Source organism: Syngnathus acus, chromosome 6 (assembly GCF_901709675.1).
Source record: "Syngnathus acus chromosome 6, fSynAcu1.2, whole genome shotgun sequence".
NCBI lineage: Eukaryota > Metazoa > Chordata > Actinopteri > Syngnathiformes > Syngnathidae > Syngnathus > Syngnathus acus.
Genome location: NC_051092.1, coordinates 13405379 through 13421325, shown reverse-complemented (window position 1 = coordinate 13421325; position 15947 = coordinate 13405379). Strand labels below are relative to the sequence as shown.

Here is a 15947-nt window from a genome sequence, read left to right as displayed (position 1 = left end):
CGATCTGGTTTAACCCACTCCTGTCCATTCACCACCATACAGTTAGGCCACACATTTTATTTGGAGTTTTCCACAGTGTATAACTACGTTCAGTCACTTTGTTTTGCAAAATGATATTGAATAAAATAACATAGTCACTCCCTAACGGTACCTTCCTCGTTAGTATAGTGGACAGTATCTCCGCCTGTCACGCGGAAGACCGGGGTTCGATTCCCCGACGGGGAGTGTCCTTTTTCTATCCCCACCCTTTCTTAAAAGAAATCACTTCCACTAAGCAGTTTCAGAGCTGTAATATTTTTGCCACTAATACCTCAGTACCTTCCTTGTTAGTATAGTGGACAGGATCTCCGCCTGTCACGCGGAAGACCGGGGTTCGATTCCCCGACGGGGAGTGTCCTTTTTTTATCCCCACCCTTCCTTAAAAAAAAACTGCCACTAACCAGTGTTTCAGAGCTGTAATATTTTTGCCACTAATACATCAGTACCTTCCTCGTTAGTATAGTGGACAGTATCTCCGCCTGTCACGCGGAAGACCGGGGTTCGATTCCCCGACGGGGAGTGGCCTTTTTTTATCCCCACCCTTTCTTAAAAAAAACTTCCACTAACCAGTGTTTCAGAGCTGTAATATTCTTGCCACTAATACATCAGTACCTTCCTCGTTAGTATAGTGGACAGTATCTCCGCCTGTCACGCGGAAGACCGGGGTTCGATTCCCCGACGGGGAGTATCCTTTTTTTATCCCCACCCTTTCTTAAAAGAAATCACTTCCACTAAGCAGTGTTTCAGAGCTGTAATATTTTTGCCACTAATACCTCAGTACCTTCCTCGTTAGTATAGTGCAGTGATCCTCAACCTTTTTTGCGCCACGGACCGGTTACGTGTCAGAAATATTTTCGCGGACCGGCCTTTATATAAATAAATAATAGATTTATATAACTAAATCATACATTTATATAAATAAATAATACATTTACACTACCGTTCAAAAGTTTGGGGTCACAAAATTGTTTGGGTGACCCCAAACTTTTGAACGGTAGTGTAAATATTATTATAATAAAATATTATGAATTAAATATTATAAATTATATCTTATATTTGTATAAGATTATATATAATCTATGAATATAAGTATACATATATATTATAAGATTTTTTACACAGAAGATTATATATATAATCTATAAATAATTATCTAAATAAATATATACACTACCGTTCAAAAGTTTGGGGTCACCCAAACAATTTTGTGACCCCAAACTTTTGAACGGTAGTGTTTATAAATAAATAATACATTTATAATAAATATATGAATACGATGAAATAAAATTTTCAAAGTCAAAGTCAAAGTCAGCTTTATTGTCAATCTCTCCACATGTCAAGACACACAAAGAAATCGAAATTACGTTTCCACTATCCCACGGTGACAAGACATAGTACACGACATACATACATACAAGCAAACAACACAAAATAAAAACAAGAAGGCACAAACAATGAATAATAAGAGCGATGAATAAATAATAAATAAACAAATAACACAATAAATAAGAGGAGCAAAACGGAGCAAGTGTGCATACAGCAGACAGTCAGAATATAGCGCAAAAGTACAGGACGCTACGCAGAAGGGGGGAGAGAGTTCAGGATCCTAACAGCCTTGAGTATGAAGCTGTTGGTGAGTCTGGTGGTGCGGGAGCGCAGGCTCCTGTACCTCTTCCCAGAGGGCAGAAGATCGAACAAAGAGTGAGCGGGGTGACTCACATCACTCACAATCGTGGTCGCCTTGCGGGTGAGATGGGAGGTGTAAATGTCCTTCAAGGAGGGGAGTGAAGCACCAATAATCTTACCAGCCGTGTTCACTATGCGCTGGAGGGCCTTCATGTAGTCAGTGCAGCTACCACCCCAAACAGCAATACAACTGGAGAGGACGCTCTCAATGGTGCCACGGTAAAAAGTAGTCATGACGGCCGGAGGAGCACACGCTCGCCTGAGCTTCCGCAGGAAGTACAGGCGGCGCTGGGCCTTCTTCGCCAGTGATGCGGTGTTGGTGGACCAGGAGAGATCCTCACTGATGTGCACCCCCAGGAACCTGGTGCCGCTCACTCTCTCCACCACAGCACCGTCGATGGTCAGCGGCAGGTGTTGGGCGTGACCCTTCCGGAAGTCAACAACAACCTCCTTGGTCTTGTTGACGTTCAGCAGGAGGTTGTTGTCCTTGCACCACGTGGCCAGAAGGTCAACCTCCAACCTGTATAGAGTCTCGTCACCCTTGGTGATGAGACCCACCAGAGTCGTGTCGTCAGCAAATTTTACCATGCGGTTGGTGCTGTAGGTTGCAGCGCTGTCATGCGTCAGCAGGGTGAAGAGCAGCGGACTGAGCACGCAGCCTTGGGGGGCCCCCGTGCTCAGCGTGATGCTGGCGGAGATCTTGTCGCCAACACGTACCACCTGAGGTCTCTGACTGAGGAAGTCTAGTAGCCAGTTGCAGAGGTAGGTACTGAGGCCCAGCTTGGCGAGTTTGCAGATGAGTCGTTGTGGCACAATGGTGTTGAAGGCAGAACTGAAGTCCACAAACAGCAATCTCACATACGAGTCCCTACTCTCCAGGTGGGTGAGGGCCGAGTGGAGGGCCGAGCAGATGGCATCCTCAGAGGACCGTTTGGCTCGGTACGCAAACTGGAAGGGGTCTATGGTGGGGGGTAGAATGGTACGACTGGCATAAAAACAAGTATAAACGACATTAAAATAAAACTCACCATTACATTGAATTAGTGGGAGCACTGAGCTCGTTTCTCAGAAACGAGCCGGTCCCATCTAGGCGTAATCGGAGACAATGACACCCGAAGTGGTTAAGGTTTGTCTTTTAATGCAGGATGCTTGGTCTCCATGTGCCGAAGCAGTTTTGAGGGCTTCATTGCCTCGTTAGCTAGCCTGTCGCCACATATTATGCAGAGTGGGCTTGGCGCGTCATAGTCTTTTAAATGCAGCTTTCCTTTTCTTAGAAGTCGTAGCCTCTTCTTCTTCCGTCTCCTCATTGGGCTTTTTTCCCTTTCCGAAGAAGCTTTCCAAACATCTCTGTTTCTTGCTCATTTTTGCTTGCTTCGCGGGCTCAACTGAGGTGACATGTCACGTGACCGAGACGAGCGTCTTGACCTGAACCGACGGATGTAATTGGGAGAGAATCGCCAATTTTTTTATATTTTTCAAAATAAATACTTACTCATTTTTGCTAGCTTTGCGGGCTCGACTGGGGAAACATGTCACGTGACCGGGACGAGCGTCTTGACCTGAATTAATTGATCGTCGATTAAAACAATTTTTTTTTTTTTTCTGTGTGGCTTGGCGGCCCAGGACAAAGTGACCCACGGAACGGTACCGGTCCGCAGCCCGGTGGTTGGGGACCACTGGTATAGTGGACAGTATCTCCGCCTGTCACGCGGAAGACCGGGGTTCGATTCCCTGACGGGGAGTGTCCTTTTTTTATCCCCACCCTTTCTTAAAAGAAATAACTTCCACTAACCAGTGTTTCAGAGCTGTAATATTTTTGCCACTAATACTGTAGTACCTTCCTCGGTAGTATAGTGGACAGTATCTCCGCCTGTCACGCGGAAGACCGGGGTTCGATTCCCCGACGGGGAGTGTCCTTTTTTTATCCCCTCCCTTTCTTAAAAAAACACTTCCACTAACCAGTGTTTCAGAGCTGTAATCTTTTTGCCACTAGTACCTCAGTACCTTCCTCGTTAGTATAGTGGACAGTATCTCCGCCTGTCACGCGAAAGACCGGGGTTCGATTCCCCGACGGGGAGTGTCCATTTTTTATCCCCACCCTTTCTTAAAAAAACACTTCCACTAACCAGTGTTTCAGAGCTGTAATATTTTTGCCACTAGTACCTCAGTACCTTCCTCGTTAGTATAGTGGACAGTATCTCCGCCTGTCACGCGGAAGACCGGGGTTCGATTCCCCGACGGGGAGTGTCCTTTTTCTATCCCCACCCTTTCTTAAAAGAAATCACTTCCACTAACCAGTGTTTCAGAGCTGTAATATTTTTGCCACTAATACCTCAGTACCTTCCTCGTTAGTATAGTGGACAGTATCTCCGCCTGTCACGCGGAAGACCGGGGTTCGATTCCCTGACGGGGAGTGTCCTTTCTTTATCCCCACCCTTTCTTAAAAGAAATAACTTCCACTAACCAGTGTTTCAGAGCTGTAGTATATTTGACATTAATACCGTAGTACCTTCCTCGTTAGTATAGTGGGCAGTATCTCCGCCTGTCATGCGGAAGACCGGGGTTCGATTCCCCGACGGGGAGTGTCCCTTTTTTATCCCCACCCTTTCTTAAAAGAAATCACTTCCACTAACCAGTGTTTCAGAGCTGTAATATTTTTGCCACTAATACGTCAGTACCTTCCTCGTTAGTATAGTGGACAGTATCTCCGCCTGTCATGCGGAAGACCGGGGTTCGATTCCCTGACGGGGAGTGTCCTTTCTTTATCCCCACCCTTTCTTAAAAGAATTAACTTCCACTAACCAGTGTTTTAGAGCTGTAATATTTTTGCCATTAATACCATAGTACCTTCCTCGTTAGTATAGTGGGCATTATCTCCGCCTGTCACGCGGAAGACCGGGGTTCGATTCCCCGACGGGGAGTGTCCTTTTTTTATCCCCACCCTTTCTTAAAAGAAATCACTTCCACTAACCAGTGTTTCAGAGCTGTAATATTTTTGCCACTAATACCTCAGTACCTTCCTTGTTAGTATAGTGGACAGTATCTCCGCCTGTCACGCGGAAGACCGGGGTTCGATTCCCCGACGGGGAGTGTCCTTTTTTTATCCCCACCCTTTCTTAAAAGAAATAACTTCCACTAACCAGTGTTTCAGAGCTGTAATCTTTTTGCCTCGAATACTGTAGTACCTTCCTCGTTAGTATAGTGGACAGTATCTCCGCCTGTCACGCGGAAGACCGGGGTTCGATTCCCCGACGGGGAGTGTCCATTTTTTATCCCAACCCTTTCTTAAAAAACACTTCCACTAACTAGTGTTTCAGAGCTGTAATATTTCTGCCACTAATACCTCAGTACCTTCCTCGTTAGTATAGTGGACAGTATCTCCGCCTGTCACGCGGAAGACCGGGGTTCGATTCCCCGACGGGGAGTGTCCTTTTTTTATCCCCTCCCTTTCTTAAAAAAAACACTTCCACTAACCAGTGTTTCAGAGCTGTAATATTTTTGCCACTAATACCTCAGTACCTTCCTCGTTAGTATAGTGGACAGTATCTCCGCCTGTCACGCGGAAGACCGGGGTTCGATTCCCCGACGGGGAGTGTCCATTTTTTATCCCCACCCTTTCTTAAAAAAACACTTCCACTAACCAGTGTTTCAGAGCTGTAATATTTTTGCCACTAGTACCTCAGTACCTTCCTCGTTAGTATAGTGGACAGTATCTCCGCCTGTCACGCGGAAGACCGGGGTTCGATTCCCCGACGGGGAGTGTCCTTTTTCTATCCCCACCCTTTCTTAAAAGAAATCACTTCCACTAACCAGTGTTTCAGAGCTGTAATATTTTTGCCACTAATAGCTCAGTACCTTCCTCGTTAGTATAGTGGACAGTATCTCCGCCTGTCACGCGGAAGACCGGGGTTCGATTCCCTGACGGGGAGTGTCCTTTCTTTATCCCCACCCTTTCTTAAAAGAAATAACTTCCACTAACCAGTGTTTCAGAGCTGTAGTATATTTGTCATTAATACCGTAGTACCTTCCTCGTTAGTATAGTGGGCAGTATCTCCGCCTGTCACGCGGAAGACCGGGGTTCGATTCCCCGACGGGGAGTGTCCCTTTTTTATCCCCACCCTTTCTTAAAAGAAATCACTTCCACTAACCAGTGTTTCAGAGCTGTAATATTTTTGCCACTAATACCTCAGTACCTTCCTCGTTAGTATAGTGGACAGTATCTCCGCCTGTCACGCGGAAGACCGGGGTTTGATTCCCTGACGGGGAGTGTCCTTTCTTTATCCCCACCCTTTCTTAAAAGAATTAACTTCCACTAACCAGTGTTTTAGAGCTGTAATATTTTTGCCATTAATACCATAGTACCTTCCTCGTTAGTATAGTGGGCATTATCTCCGCCTGTCACGCGGAAGACCGGGGTTCGATTCCCCGACGGGGAGTGTCCTTTTTTTATCCCCACCCTTTCTTAAAAGAAATCACTTCCACTAACCAGTGTTTCAGAGCTGTAATATTTTTGCCACTAATACCTCAGTACCTTCCTTGTTAGTATAGTGGACAGTATCTCCGCCTGTCACGCGGAAGACCGGGGTTCGATTCCCCGACGGGGAGTGTCCTTTTTTTATCCCCACCCTTTCTTAAAAGAAATAACTTCCACTAACCAGTGTTTCAGAGCTGTAATCTTTTTGCCTCGAATACTGTAGTACCTTCCTCGTTAGTATAGTGGACAGTATCTCCGCCTGTCACGCGGAAGACCGGGGTTCGATTCCCCGACGGGGAGTGTCCATTTTTTATCCCAACCCTTTCTTAAAAAACACTTCCACTAACCAGTGTTTCAGAGCTGTAATATTTCTGCCACTAATACCTCAGTACCTTCCTTGTTAGTATAGTGGACAGTATCTCCGCCTGTCACGCGGAAGACCGGGGTTCGATTCCCCGACGGGGAGTGTCCTTTTTTTATCCCCTCCCTTTCTTAAAAAAACACTTCCACTAACCAGTGTTTCAGAGCTGTAATATTTTTGCCACTAATACCTCAGTACCTTCCTCGTTAGTATAGTGGACAGTATCTCCGCCTGTCACGCGGAAGACCGTGGTTCGATTCCCTGACGGGGAGTGTCCTTTTTTTTATCCCCACCCTTTCTTAAAAGAAATAACTTCCACTAACCAGTGTTTCAGAGCTGTAATATTTTTGCCATTAATACCGTAGTACCTTCCTCGTTAGTATAGTGGACAGTATCTCCGCCTGTCACGCGGAAGACTGGGGTTTGATTCCCCGACGGGGAGTGTCCTTTTTTTTATCCCCACCCTTTCATAAAAGAAATAACTTCCACTAACCAGTTTCAGAGCTGTAATATTTTTGCCATTAATACTGTAGTATCTTCCTCGTTAGTATAGTGGACAGTATCTCCGCCTGTCACGCGGAAGACCGGGGTTCGATTCCCCGACGGGGTGTCCTTTTTTTATCCCCACCCTTTCTTAAAAAAACACTTCCACTAAACAGTGTTTCAGAGCTGTAATATTTTTGCCATTAATACCGTAGTACCTTCCTCGTTAGTATAGTGGACAGTATCTCCGCCTGTCACGCGGAAGACCGGGGTTCGATTCCCCGACGGGGAGTGTCCTTTTTTTATCCCCACACTTTCTTAAAAAACACTTCCACTAACCAGTGTTTCAGAGCTGTAATATTTTTGCCACTAATACCTCAGCACCTTCCTTGTTAGTATAGTGGACAGTATCTCCGCCTGTCACGCGGAAGGCCGGGGTTCGATTCCCCGACGGGGAGTGTCCTTTTTTTATCCCCACCCTTTCTTAAAAGAAATAACTTCCACTAACCAGTGTTTCAGAGCTGTAATATTTTTGCCACTAATACATCAGTACCTTCCTCGTTAGTATAGTGGACAGTATCTCCGCCTGTCACGCGGAAGACCGGGATTCAATTCCCCGACGGGGAGTGTCCATTTTTGATCCCCACCCTTTCTTAAAAAAACTCTTCCACTAACCAGTGTTTCAGAGCTGTAATATTTTTGCCACTAATACCTCAGTACCTTCCTCGTTAGTATAGTGGACAGTATCTCCGCCTGTCACGCGGAAGACCGGGGTTCGATTCCCCGACGGGGAGTGTCCATTTTTTATCCCCACCCTTTCTTAAAAAAACACTTCCACTAACCAGTGTTTCAGAGCTGTAATATTTTTGCCACTAGTACCTCAGTACCTTCCTCGTTAGTATAGTGGACAGTATCTCCGCCTGTCACGCGGAAGACCGGGGTTCGATTCCCTGACGGGGAGTGTCCCTTTTTTATCCCCACCCTTTCTTAAAAGAAATCACTTCCACTAACCAGTGTTTCAGAGCTGTAATATTTTTGCCACTAATACCTCAGTACCTTCCTCGTTAGTATAGTGGACAGTATCTCCGCCTGTCACGTGGAAGACCAGGGTTCGATTCCCTGACGGGGAGTGTCCTTTCTTTATCCCCACCCTTTCTTAAAAGAATTAACTTCCACTAACCAGTGTTTCAGCGCTGTAATATCTTTGCCATTAATATCGTAGTACCTTCCTCGTTAGTATAGTGGGCAGTATCTCCGCCTGTCACGCGGAAGACCGGGGTTCGATTCCCCGACGAGGAGTGTCCTTTTTTTATCCCCACCCTTTCTTAAAAATCACTTCCACTAACCAGTGTTTCAGAGCTGTAATATTTTTGCAACTAATACCTTAGTACCTTCCTCGTTAGTATAGCGGACAGTATCTCCGCCTGTCACGCGGAAGACCGGTGTTCGATTCCCCGACGGGGAGTGTCCTTTTTTTATCCCCACCCTTTCTTAAAAAAACTTCCACTAACCAGTGTATCAGAGCTGTAATATTTTGGCCAGTAACACCTCAGTACCTTCCTCGTTAGTATAGTGGACAGTATCTCCGCCTGTCACGCGGAAGACCGGGGTTCGATTCCCCGACGGGGAGAGTCCATTTTTTATCCCCACCCTTTCTTAAAAAACTCTTCCACTAACCAGTGTTTCAGAGCTGTAATATTTTTGCCACTAATACCTCAGTACCTTCCTCGTTAGTATAGTGGACAGTATCTCCGCCTGTCACGCGGAAGACCGGGGTTCGATTCCCCGACGGGGAGTGTCCATTTTTTATCCCCACCCTTTCTTAAAAAAACACTTCCACTAACCAGTGTTTCAGAACTGTAATATTTTTGCCACTAGTACCTCAGTACCTTCCTCGTTAGTATAGTGGACAGTATCTCCGCCTGTCACGCGGAAGACCGGGGTTCGATTCCCCGACGGGGAGTGTCCCTTTTTCATCCCCACCCTTTCTTAAAAGAAATCACTTCCACTAACCAGTGTTTCAGAGCTGTAATATTTTTGCCACGAATACCTCAGTACCTTCCTCGTTAGTATAGTGGGCAGTATCTCCGCCTGTCACGCGGAAGACCGGGGTTCGATTCCCCGACGAGGAGTGTCCTTTTTTTATCCCCACCCTTTCTTAAAAATCACTTCCACTAACCAGTGTTTCAGAGCTGTAATATTTTTGCAACTAATACCTCAGTACCTTCCTCGTTAGTATAGCGGACAGTATCTCCGCCTGTCACGCGGAAGACCGGGGTTCGATTCCCCGACGGGGAGTGTCCATTTTTTATCCCCACCCTTTCTTAAAAAAACACTTCCACTAACCAGTGTTTCAGAACTGTAATATTTTTGCCACTAGTACCTCAGTACCTTCCTCGTTAGTATAGTGGACAGTATCTCCGCCTGTCACGCGGAAGACCGGGGTTCGATTCCCCGACGGGGAGTGTCCCTTTTTCATCCCCACCCTTTCTTAAAAGAAATCACTTCCACTAACCAGTGTTTCAGAGCTGTAATATTTTTGCCACGAATACCTCAGTACCTTCCTCGTTAGTATAGTGGGCAGTATCTCCGCCTGTCACGCGGAAGACCGGGGTTCGATTCCCCGACGAGGAGTGTCCTTTTTTTATCCCCACCCTTTCTTAAAAATCACTTCCACTAACCAGTGTTTCAGAGCTGTAATATTTTTGCAACTAATACCTCAGTACCTTCCTCGTTAGTATAGCGGACAGTATCTCCGCCTGTCACGCGGAAGACCGGTGTTCGATTCCCCGACGGGGAGTGTCCTCTTTTTATCCCCACCCTTTCTTAAAAAAACTTCCACTAACCAGTGTATCAGAGCTGTAATATTTTGGCCAGTAACACCTCAGTACCTTCCTCGTTAGTATAGTGGACAGTATCTCCGCCTGTCACGCGGAAAACCGTGGTTCGATTCCCCGACGGGGAGTGTCCTTTTTTTATCCCCACCCTTTCTTAAAAAACACTTCCACTAACCAGTGTTTCAGAGCTGTAATATTTTTGCCACTAATACCTCAGTACCTTCCTCGTTAGTATAGTGGACAGTATCTCCGCTTGTCACGTGGAAGACCGGGGTTCGATTCCCTGACGGGGAGTGTCCTTTTTTTTATCCCCACCCTTTCTTAAAAGAAATAACTTCCACTAACCAGTGTTTCAGAGCTGTAATATTTTTGCCATTAATACCGTAGTACCTTCCTCGTTAGTATAGTGGACAGTATCTCCGCCTGTCACGCGGAAGACCGGGGTTTGATTCCCCGACGGGGAGTGTCCTTTTTTTATCCCCACCCTTTCTTAAAAGAAATAACTTCCACTAACCAGTGTTTCAGAGCTGTAATATTTTTGCCACTAATACCGTAGTACCTTCCTCGTTAGTATAGTGGACAGTATCTCCGCCTGTCACGCGGAAGACCGGGGTTCGATTCCCCGACGGGGAGAGTCCATTTTTTATCCCCACCCTTTCTTAAAAAACTCTTCCACTAACCAGTGTTTCAGAGCTGTAATATTTTTGCCACTAATACCTCAGTACCTTCCTCGTTAGTATAGTGGACAGTATCTCCGCCTGTCACGCGGAAGACCGGGGTTCGATTCCCCGACGGGGAGTGTCCATTTTTTATCCCCACCCTTTCTTAAAAAAACACTTCCACTAACCAGTGTTTCAGAACTGTAATATTTTTGCCACTAGTACCGCAGTACCTTCCTCGTTAGTATAGTGGACAGTATCTCCGCCTGTCACGCGGAAGACCGGGGTTCGATTCCCCGACGGGGAGTGTCCCTTTTTCATCCCCACCCTTTCTTAAAAGAAATCACTTCCACTAACCAGTGTTTCAGAGCTGTAATATTTTTGCCACGAATACCTCAGTACCTTCCTCGTTAGTATAGTGGACAGTATCTCCGCCTGTCACGTGGAAGACCGGGGTTCGATTCCCTGACGGGGAGTGTCCTTTCTTTATCCCCACCCTTTCTTAAAAGAATTAACTTCCACTAACCAGTGTTTCAGCGCTGTAATATCTTTGCCATTAATATCGTAGTACCTTCCTCGTTAGTATAGTGGGCAGTATCTCCGCCTGTCACGCGGAAGACCGGGGTTCGATTCCCCGACGGGGAGTGTCCTTTTTTTATCCCCACCCTTTCTTAAAAAAACACTTCCACTAACCAGTGTTTCAGAGCTGTAATAATTTTGCAACTAATACCTCAGTACCTTCCTCGTTAGTATAGCGGACAGTATCTCCGCCTGTCACGTGGAAGACCGGTGTTCGATTCCCCGACGGGGAGTGTCCTTTTTTTATCCCCACCCTTTCTTAAAAAAACTTCCACTAACCAGTGTATCAGAGCTGTAATATTTTGGCCACTACTACCTCAGTATCTTCCTCGTTAGTATAGTGGACAGTATCTCCGCCTGTCACGCGGAAGACCGTGGTTCGATTCCCCGACGGGGAGTGTCCTGTTTTTATCCCCACCCTTTCTTAAAAAACACTTCCACTAACCAGTGTTTCAGAGCTGTAATATTTTTGCCACTAATACCTCAGTACCTTCCTCGTTAGTATAGTGGACAGTATCTCCGCTTGTCACGTGGAAGACCGGGGTTCGATTCCCTGACGGGGAGTGTCCTTTTTTTTATCCCCACCCTTTCTTAAAAGAAATAACTTCCACTAACCAGTGTTTCAGAGCTGTAATATTTTTGCCATTAATACCGTAGTACCTTCCTCGTTAGTATAGTGGACAGTATCTCCGCCTGTCACGCGGAAGACCGGGGTTTGATTCCCCGACGGGGAGTGTCCTTTTTTTATCCCCACCCTTTCTTAAAAAAAAAAAACTTCCACTAACCAGTGTTTCAGAGCTGTAATATTTTTGTCACTAATACCTCAGTACCTTCCTCGTTAGTATAGTGGACAGTATCTCCGCCTGTCACGCGGAAGACCGGGGTTCGATTCCCCGACGGGGAGTGTCCTTTTTTTATCCCCACCCTTTCTTAAAAAAACACTTCCACTAACCAGTGTTTCAGAGCTGTAATATTTTTGCCACTAATACCTCAGCACCTTCCTCGTTAGTATAGTGGACAGTATCTCCGCCTGTCACGCGGAAGACCGGGGTTTGATTCCCCGACGGGGAGTGTCCTTTTTTTATCCCCACCCTTTCTTAAAAGAAATAACTTCCACTAACCAGTGTTTCAGAGCTGTAATCATTTTGCCTCTAATACTGTAGTACCTTCCTTGTTAGTATAGTGGACAGTATCTCCGCCTGTCACGCGGAAGACCGGGGTTCGATTCCCCGACGGTGCGTGTCCATTTTTTATCCCCACCCTTTCTTAAAAAAACACTTCCACTAACCAGTGTTTCAGAGCTGTAATATTTTTGCCACTAATACCTCAGTACCTTCCTCGTTAGTATAGTGGACAGTATCTCCGCCTGTCACGCGGAAGACCGGGGTTCGATTCCCCGACGGGGAGTGTCCTTTTTTTATCCCCACCCTTTCTTAAAAAAACACTTCCACTAACCAGTGTTTCAGAGCTGTAATATTTTTGCCACTAATACCTCAGTACCTTCCTCGTTAGTATAGTGGACAGTATCGCCGCCTGTCACGCGGAAGACCGGTGTTCGATTCCCCGACGGGGAGTGTCCTATTTTTATCCCCACCCTTTCTTAAAAGAAATCACTTCCACTAACCAGTGTTTCAGAGCTGTAATATTTTTGCCACTAATGCCTCAGTACCTTCCTCGTTAGTATAGTGGACAGTATCTCCGCCTGTCACGCGGAAGACCGGGGTTCGATTCCCTGACGGGGAGTGTCCTTTTTTTTTATCCCCACCCTTTCTTAAAAGAAATAACTTCCACTAACCAGTGTTTCAGAGCTGTAATATTTTTGCCATTAATACCGTAGTACCTTCCTCGTTAGTATAGTGGACAGTATCTCTACCTGTCATGCGGAAGACCGGGGTTCGATTCCCCGACGGGGAGTGTCCTTTTTTTATCCCCACCCTTTCTTAAAAAAACACTTCCACTAACCAGTGTTTCAGAGCTGTAATATTTTTGCCACTAATACCTCAGTACCTTCCTCGTTAGTATAGTGGACAGTATCTCCGCCTGTCACGCGGAAGACCGGGGTTCGATTCCCCGACGGGGAGTCTCGCTTTTTATCCCCACCCTTTCTTAAAAAAACACTTCCACTAACCAGTGTTTCAGAGCTGTAATATTTTTGCCATTAATACCGTAGTACCTTCCTCGTTAGTATAGTGGACAGTATCTCCGCCTGTCATGCGGAAGACCGGGGTTCGATTCCCCGACGGGGAGTGTCCTTTTTTTATCCCCACCCTTTCTTAAAAAAACACTTCCACTAACCAGTGTTTCAGAGCTGTAATATTTTTGCCACTAATACCTCAGTACCTTCCTCGTTAGTATAGTGGACAGTATCTCCGCCTGTCACGCGGAAGACCGGGGTTCGATTCCCCGACGGGGAGTCTCGCTTTTTATCTCCACCCTTTCTTAAAAAAACACTTCCACTAACCAGTGTTTCAGAGCTGTAATATTTTTGCCACTAATACCTCAGTACCTTCCTCGTTAGTATAGTGGACAGTATCTCCCCCTGTCACGTGGAAGACCGGGTTCGATTCCCCGACGGGGAGTGTCCTCCTTTTATCCCCACCCTTTCTTAAAAAAAACACTTCTACTAACCAGTGTTTCAGAGCTGTAATATTTTTGCCACTAATATCTCAGTACCTTCCTCGTTAGTATAGTGGACAGTATCTCCGCCTGTCACGCGGAAGACCGGGGTTCGATTCCCCGACGGGGAGTGTCCTTTTTTTATCCCCACCCTTTCTTAAAAGAAATTACTTCCACTAACCAGTGTTTCAGCGCTGTAATATTTTTGCCACTAATCTCTTAGTACCTTCCTCGTTAGTATAGTGGACAGTATCTCCGCCTGTCACGCGGAAGACCGGGGTTCGATTCCCCGACGGGGAGTGTCCTTTTTTTATCCCCACCCTTTCTTAAAAGAAATCACTTCCACTAACCAGTGTTTCAGAGCTGTAATATTTTTGCCATTAATACCTCAGTACCTTCCTCGTTAGTATAGTGGACAGTATCTCCGCCTGTCACGCAGAAGACTGGGGTTCGATTCCCTGACGGGGAGTGTCCTCTTTTTATCCCCACCCTTTCTTAAAAGAAATCACTTCCACTAACCAGTGTTTCAGAGCTGTAATATTTTTGCAACTAAGTCCTCAGTACCTTCCTCGTTAGTATAGTGGACAGTATCTCCGCCTGTCACGCGGAAGACCGGGGTTCGATTCCCCGACGGGGAGTGTCCTTTTTTTATCCCCACCCTTTCTTAAAAGAAATTACTTCCACTAACCAGTGTTTCAGAGCTGTAATATTTTTGCCACTAATACCTCAGTACCTTCCTCGTTAGTATAGTGGACAGTATCTCCGCCTGTCACGCGGAAGACCGGGGTTCGATTCCCCGACGGGGAGTGCCCTTTTTTTATCCCCACCCTTTCTTAAAAGAAATCACTTCCACTAACCAGTGTTTCAGAGCTGTAATATTTTTGCCACCAAAACATCAGTACCTTCCTCGTTAGTATAGTGGACAGTATCTCCGCCTGTCACGCGGAAGACCGGGGTTCGATTCCCTGACGGGGAGTATCCTTCTTTTATCCCCACCCTTTCTTAAAAAATCATCCACTAACCAGTGTTTTAGAGCTGTAATATGTTTACCACTAATACCTCAGTACCTTCCTCGTTAGTATAGTGGACAGTATCGATGTCTGTCACGCGGAAGACCGGGGTTCGATTCCCCGACGGGGAGTGTCCTTTTTTTATCCCCACCCTTTCTTAAAAGAAATCACTTCCACTAACCAGTGTTTCAGAGCTGTAATATTTTTGCCACTAATACCTCAGTACCTTCCTCGTTAGTATAGTGGACAGTATCTTCGCCTGTCACGCGGAAGACCGGGGTTCCATTCCCCGACGGGGAGTATCCTTCTTTTATCCCCACCCTTTCTTACTAAAGCCACTAACCAGTGTTTTAGAGCTGTAATATTTTTACCACCAAAACATCAGTACCTTCCTCGTTAGTATAGTGGACAGTATCTCCGCCTGTCACGCGGAAGACCGGGGTTCGATTCCCCGACGGGGAGTATCCTTCTTTTATCCCCGCCCTTTCTTAAAAAATCATCCACTAACCAGTGTTTTAGAGCTGTAATATTTTTACTACTAAAACCCTCAGTACCTTCCTCGTTAGTATAGTGGACAGTATCTCCGCTTGTCACGCGGAAGACCGGGGTTCGATTCCCCGACGGCAAGTGTCATTTTTTTATCCCCACCCTTTCTTAAAAGAAATCACTTCCACTAACCAGTGTTTCAGAGCTGTAATATTTTTGCCACTAATACCTCAGTACCTTCCTCGTTAGTATAGTGGACAGTATCTCCGCCTGTCACGCGGAAGACCGGGGTTCGATTCCCCGACGGGGAGTCTCGCTTTTTATCCCCACCCATTCTACAAGGTTTCCAACAGGTGTTTTATAGATGTGATATCATTATGACATTCCCACCAACAGCGTCCTCGTTAGTATAGTGGACAGTATTTCCGCCTGTCATGGGGAGTTAATTCTTTTATCCCCACACTTTTTCCAAATCGCTTCAACACTAACCAGTGTTTTAGAGCTCTGGTAGGTTCCGACCAAGGTTTCAATACTGATTTTTCATGAGTGTGATCGCCCAATAATGACATGTGGCTTCGATGCAAAATTTTCAGTTTAACAGCAACAAATACAAGTCACATTTATACAACAGAATAGGTGGGAAGCATCGACAGCAACCAACTGCATTTTGGTTACGAAATACAAAATGTACCCTGTGCTGTGAAACGTGCAGTTCGG

General features: G+C 46.0%; 47 non-coding genes across 47 annotated transcripts; all 47 read left to right on the top strand.

Moving 5' to 3' along the window:
• The first annotated feature begins 153 nt into the window (after positions 1-153).
• On the top strand, positions 154-225 carry trnad-guc. The gene has a single exon. It is a non-coding gene; the product is annotated as a tRNA-Asp (tRNA).
• A 262-nt stretch (positions 226-487) lies between these two features.
• On the top strand, positions 488-559 carry trnad-guc. Its single transcript has one exon. It is a non-coding gene; the product is annotated as a tRNA-Asp (tRNA).
• A 94-nt stretch (positions 560-653) lies between these two features.
• Positions 654-725, top strand: trnad-guc. Its single transcript has one exon. It is a non-coding gene; the product is annotated as a tRNA-Asp (tRNA).
• Positions 726-3898: 3173 nt separating this feature from the next.
• Positions 3899-3970, top strand: trnad-guc. Its single transcript has one exon. It is a non-coding gene; the product is annotated as a tRNA-Asp (tRNA).
• Positions 3971-4067: 97 nt separating this feature from the next.
• trnad-guc lies at positions 4068-4139 on the top strand. The gene has a single exon. It is a non-coding gene; the product is annotated as a tRNA-Asp (tRNA).
• Positions 4140-4236: 97 nt separating this feature from the next.
• Positions 4237-4308, top strand: trnad-guc. Its single transcript has one exon. It is a non-coding gene; the product is annotated as a tRNA-Asp (tRNA).
• A 266-nt stretch (positions 4309-4574) lies between these two features.
• trnad-guc lies at positions 4575-4646 on the top strand. The gene has a single exon. It is a non-coding gene; the product is annotated as a tRNA-Asp (tRNA).
• A 97-nt stretch (positions 4647-4743) lies between these two features.
• Positions 4744-4815, top strand: trnad-guc. Its single transcript has one exon. It is a non-coding gene; the product is annotated as a tRNA-Asp (tRNA).
• A 97-nt stretch (positions 4816-4912) lies between these two features.
• trnad-guc lies at positions 4913-4984 on the top strand. The gene has a single exon. It is a non-coding gene; the product is annotated as a tRNA-Asp (tRNA).
• A 94-nt stretch (positions 4985-5078) lies between these two features.
• Positions 5079-5150, top strand: trnad-guc. The gene has a single exon. It is a non-coding gene; the product is annotated as a tRNA-Asp (tRNA).
• A 96-nt stretch (positions 5151-5246) lies between these two features.
• Positions 5247-5318, top strand: trnad-guc. Its single transcript has one exon. It is a non-coding gene; the product is annotated as a tRNA-Asp (tRNA).
• Positions 5319-5413: 95 nt separating this feature from the next.
• trnad-guc lies at positions 5414-5485 on the top strand. The gene has a single exon. It is a non-coding gene; the product is annotated as a tRNA-Asp (tRNA).
• Positions 5486-5582: 97 nt separating this feature from the next.
• On the top strand, positions 5583-5654 carry trnad-guc. Its single transcript has one exon. It is a non-coding gene; the product is annotated as a tRNA-Asp (tRNA).
• A 97-nt stretch (positions 5655-5751) lies between these two features.
• trnad-guc lies at positions 5752-5823 on the top strand. The gene has a single exon. It is a non-coding gene; the product is annotated as a tRNA-Asp (tRNA).
• A 266-nt stretch (positions 5824-6089) lies between these two features.
• trnad-guc lies at positions 6090-6161 on the top strand. The gene has a single exon. It is a non-coding gene; the product is annotated as a tRNA-Asp (tRNA).
• A 97-nt stretch (positions 6162-6258) lies between these two features.
• trnad-guc lies at positions 6259-6330 on the top strand. Its single transcript has one exon. It is a non-coding gene; the product is annotated as a tRNA-Asp (tRNA).
• A 97-nt stretch (positions 6331-6427) lies between these two features.
• trnad-guc lies at positions 6428-6499 on the top strand. Its single transcript has one exon. It is a non-coding gene; the product is annotated as a tRNA-Asp (tRNA).
• A 94-nt stretch (positions 6500-6593) lies between these two features.
• trnad-guc lies at positions 6594-6665 on the top strand. The gene has a single exon. It is a non-coding gene; the product is annotated as a tRNA-Asp (tRNA).
• Positions 6666-7263: 598 nt separating this feature from the next.
• On the top strand, positions 7264-7335 carry trnad-guc. The gene has a single exon. It is a non-coding gene; the product is annotated as a tRNA-Asp (tRNA).
• Positions 7336-7429: 94 nt separating this feature from the next.
• On the top strand, positions 7430-7501 carry trnad-guc. The gene has a single exon. It is a non-coding gene; the product is annotated as a tRNA-Asp (tRNA).
• A 264-nt stretch (positions 7502-7765) lies between these two features.
• On the top strand, positions 7766-7837 carry trnad-guc. The gene has a single exon. It is a non-coding gene; the product is annotated as a tRNA-Asp (tRNA).
• A 95-nt stretch (positions 7838-7932) lies between these two features.
• Positions 7933-8004, top strand: trnad-guc. Its single transcript has one exon. It is a non-coding gene; the product is annotated as a tRNA-Asp (tRNA).
• A 266-nt stretch (positions 8005-8270) lies between these two features.
• Positions 8271-8342, top strand: trnad-guc. Its single transcript has one exon. It is a non-coding gene; the product is annotated as a tRNA-Asp (tRNA).
• A 259-nt stretch (positions 8343-8601) lies between these two features.
• Positions 8602-8673, top strand: trnad-guc. Its single transcript has one exon. It is a non-coding gene; the product is annotated as a tRNA-Asp (tRNA).
• A 94-nt stretch (positions 8674-8767) lies between these two features.
• Positions 8768-8839, top strand: trnad-guc. Its single transcript has one exon. It is a non-coding gene; the product is annotated as a tRNA-Asp (tRNA).
• Positions 8840-8934: 95 nt separating this feature from the next.
• On the top strand, positions 8935-9006 carry trnad-guc. Its single transcript has one exon. It is a non-coding gene; the product is annotated as a tRNA-Asp (tRNA).
• Positions 9007-9103: 97 nt separating this feature from the next.
• On the top strand, positions 9104-9175 carry trnad-guc. Its single transcript has one exon. It is a non-coding gene; the product is annotated as a tRNA-Asp (tRNA).
• A 94-nt stretch (positions 9176-9269) lies between these two features.
• On the top strand, positions 9270-9341 carry trnad-guc. Its single transcript has one exon. It is a non-coding gene; the product is annotated as a tRNA-Asp (tRNA).
• Positions 9342-9436: 95 nt separating this feature from the next.
• trnad-guc lies at positions 9437-9508 on the top strand. Its single transcript has one exon. It is a non-coding gene; the product is annotated as a tRNA-Asp (tRNA).
• A 97-nt stretch (positions 9509-9605) lies between these two features.
• trnad-guc lies at positions 9606-9677 on the top strand. Its single transcript has one exon. It is a non-coding gene; the product is annotated as a tRNA-Asp (tRNA).
• Positions 9678-10441: 764 nt separating this feature from the next.
• Positions 10442-10513, top strand: trnad-guc. Its single transcript has one exon. It is a non-coding gene; the product is annotated as a tRNA-Asp (tRNA).
• A 94-nt stretch (positions 10514-10607) lies between these two features.
• Positions 10608-10679, top strand: trnad-guc. Its single transcript has one exon. It is a non-coding gene; the product is annotated as a tRNA-Asp (tRNA).
• A 95-nt stretch (positions 10680-10774) lies between these two features.
• Positions 10775-10846, top strand: trnad-guc. Its single transcript has one exon. It is a non-coding gene; the product is annotated as a tRNA-Asp (tRNA).
• A 266-nt stretch (positions 10847-11112) lies between these two features.
• trnad-guc lies at positions 11113-11184 on the top strand. The gene has a single exon. It is a non-coding gene; the product is annotated as a tRNA-Asp (tRNA).
• Positions 11185-11950: 766 nt separating this feature from the next.
• On the top strand, positions 11951-12022 carry trnad-guc. Its single transcript has one exon. It is a non-coding gene; the product is annotated as a tRNA-Asp (tRNA).
• Positions 12023-12453: 431 nt separating this feature from the next.
• On the top strand, positions 12454-12525 carry trnad-guc. Its single transcript has one exon. It is a non-coding gene; the product is annotated as a tRNA-Asp (tRNA).
• A 264-nt stretch (positions 12526-12789) lies between these two features.
• On the top strand, positions 12790-12861 carry trnad-guc. Its single transcript has one exon. It is a non-coding gene; the product is annotated as a tRNA-Asp (tRNA).
• A 266-nt stretch (positions 12862-13127) lies between these two features.
• trnad-guc lies at positions 13128-13199 on the top strand. Its single transcript has one exon. It is a non-coding gene; the product is annotated as a tRNA-Asp (tRNA).
• Positions 13200-13293: 94 nt separating this feature from the next.
• Positions 13294-13365, top strand: trnad-guc. The gene has a single exon. It is a non-coding gene; the product is annotated as a tRNA-Asp (tRNA).
• A 95-nt stretch (positions 13366-13460) lies between these two features.
• Positions 13461-13532, top strand: trnad-guc. Its single transcript has one exon. It is a non-coding gene; the product is annotated as a tRNA-Asp (tRNA).
• Positions 13533-13793: 261 nt separating this feature from the next.
• trnad-guc lies at positions 13794-13865 on the top strand. Its single transcript has one exon. It is a non-coding gene; the product is annotated as a tRNA-Asp (tRNA).
• A 97-nt stretch (positions 13866-13962) lies between these two features.
• trnad-guc lies at positions 13963-14034 on the top strand. The gene has a single exon. It is a non-coding gene; the product is annotated as a tRNA-Asp (tRNA).
• Positions 14035-14300: 266 nt separating this feature from the next.
• On the top strand, positions 14301-14372 carry trnad-guc. Its single transcript has one exon. It is a non-coding gene; the product is annotated as a tRNA-Asp (tRNA).
• A 97-nt stretch (positions 14373-14469) lies between these two features.
• trnad-guc lies at positions 14470-14541 on the top strand. The gene has a single exon. It is a non-coding gene; the product is annotated as a tRNA-Asp (tRNA).
• A 97-nt stretch (positions 14542-14638) lies between these two features.
• On the top strand, positions 14639-14710 carry trnad-guc. The gene has a single exon. It is a non-coding gene; the product is annotated as a tRNA-Asp (tRNA).
• Positions 14711-15134: 424 nt separating this feature from the next.
• trnad-guc lies at positions 15135-15206 on the top strand. The gene has a single exon. It is a non-coding gene; the product is annotated as a tRNA-Asp (tRNA).
• Positions 15207-15469: 263 nt separating this feature from the next.
• Positions 15470-15541, top strand: trnad-guc. The gene has a single exon. It is a non-coding gene; the product is annotated as a tRNA-Asp (tRNA).
• Positions 15542-15947: the final 406 nt, after the last annotated feature.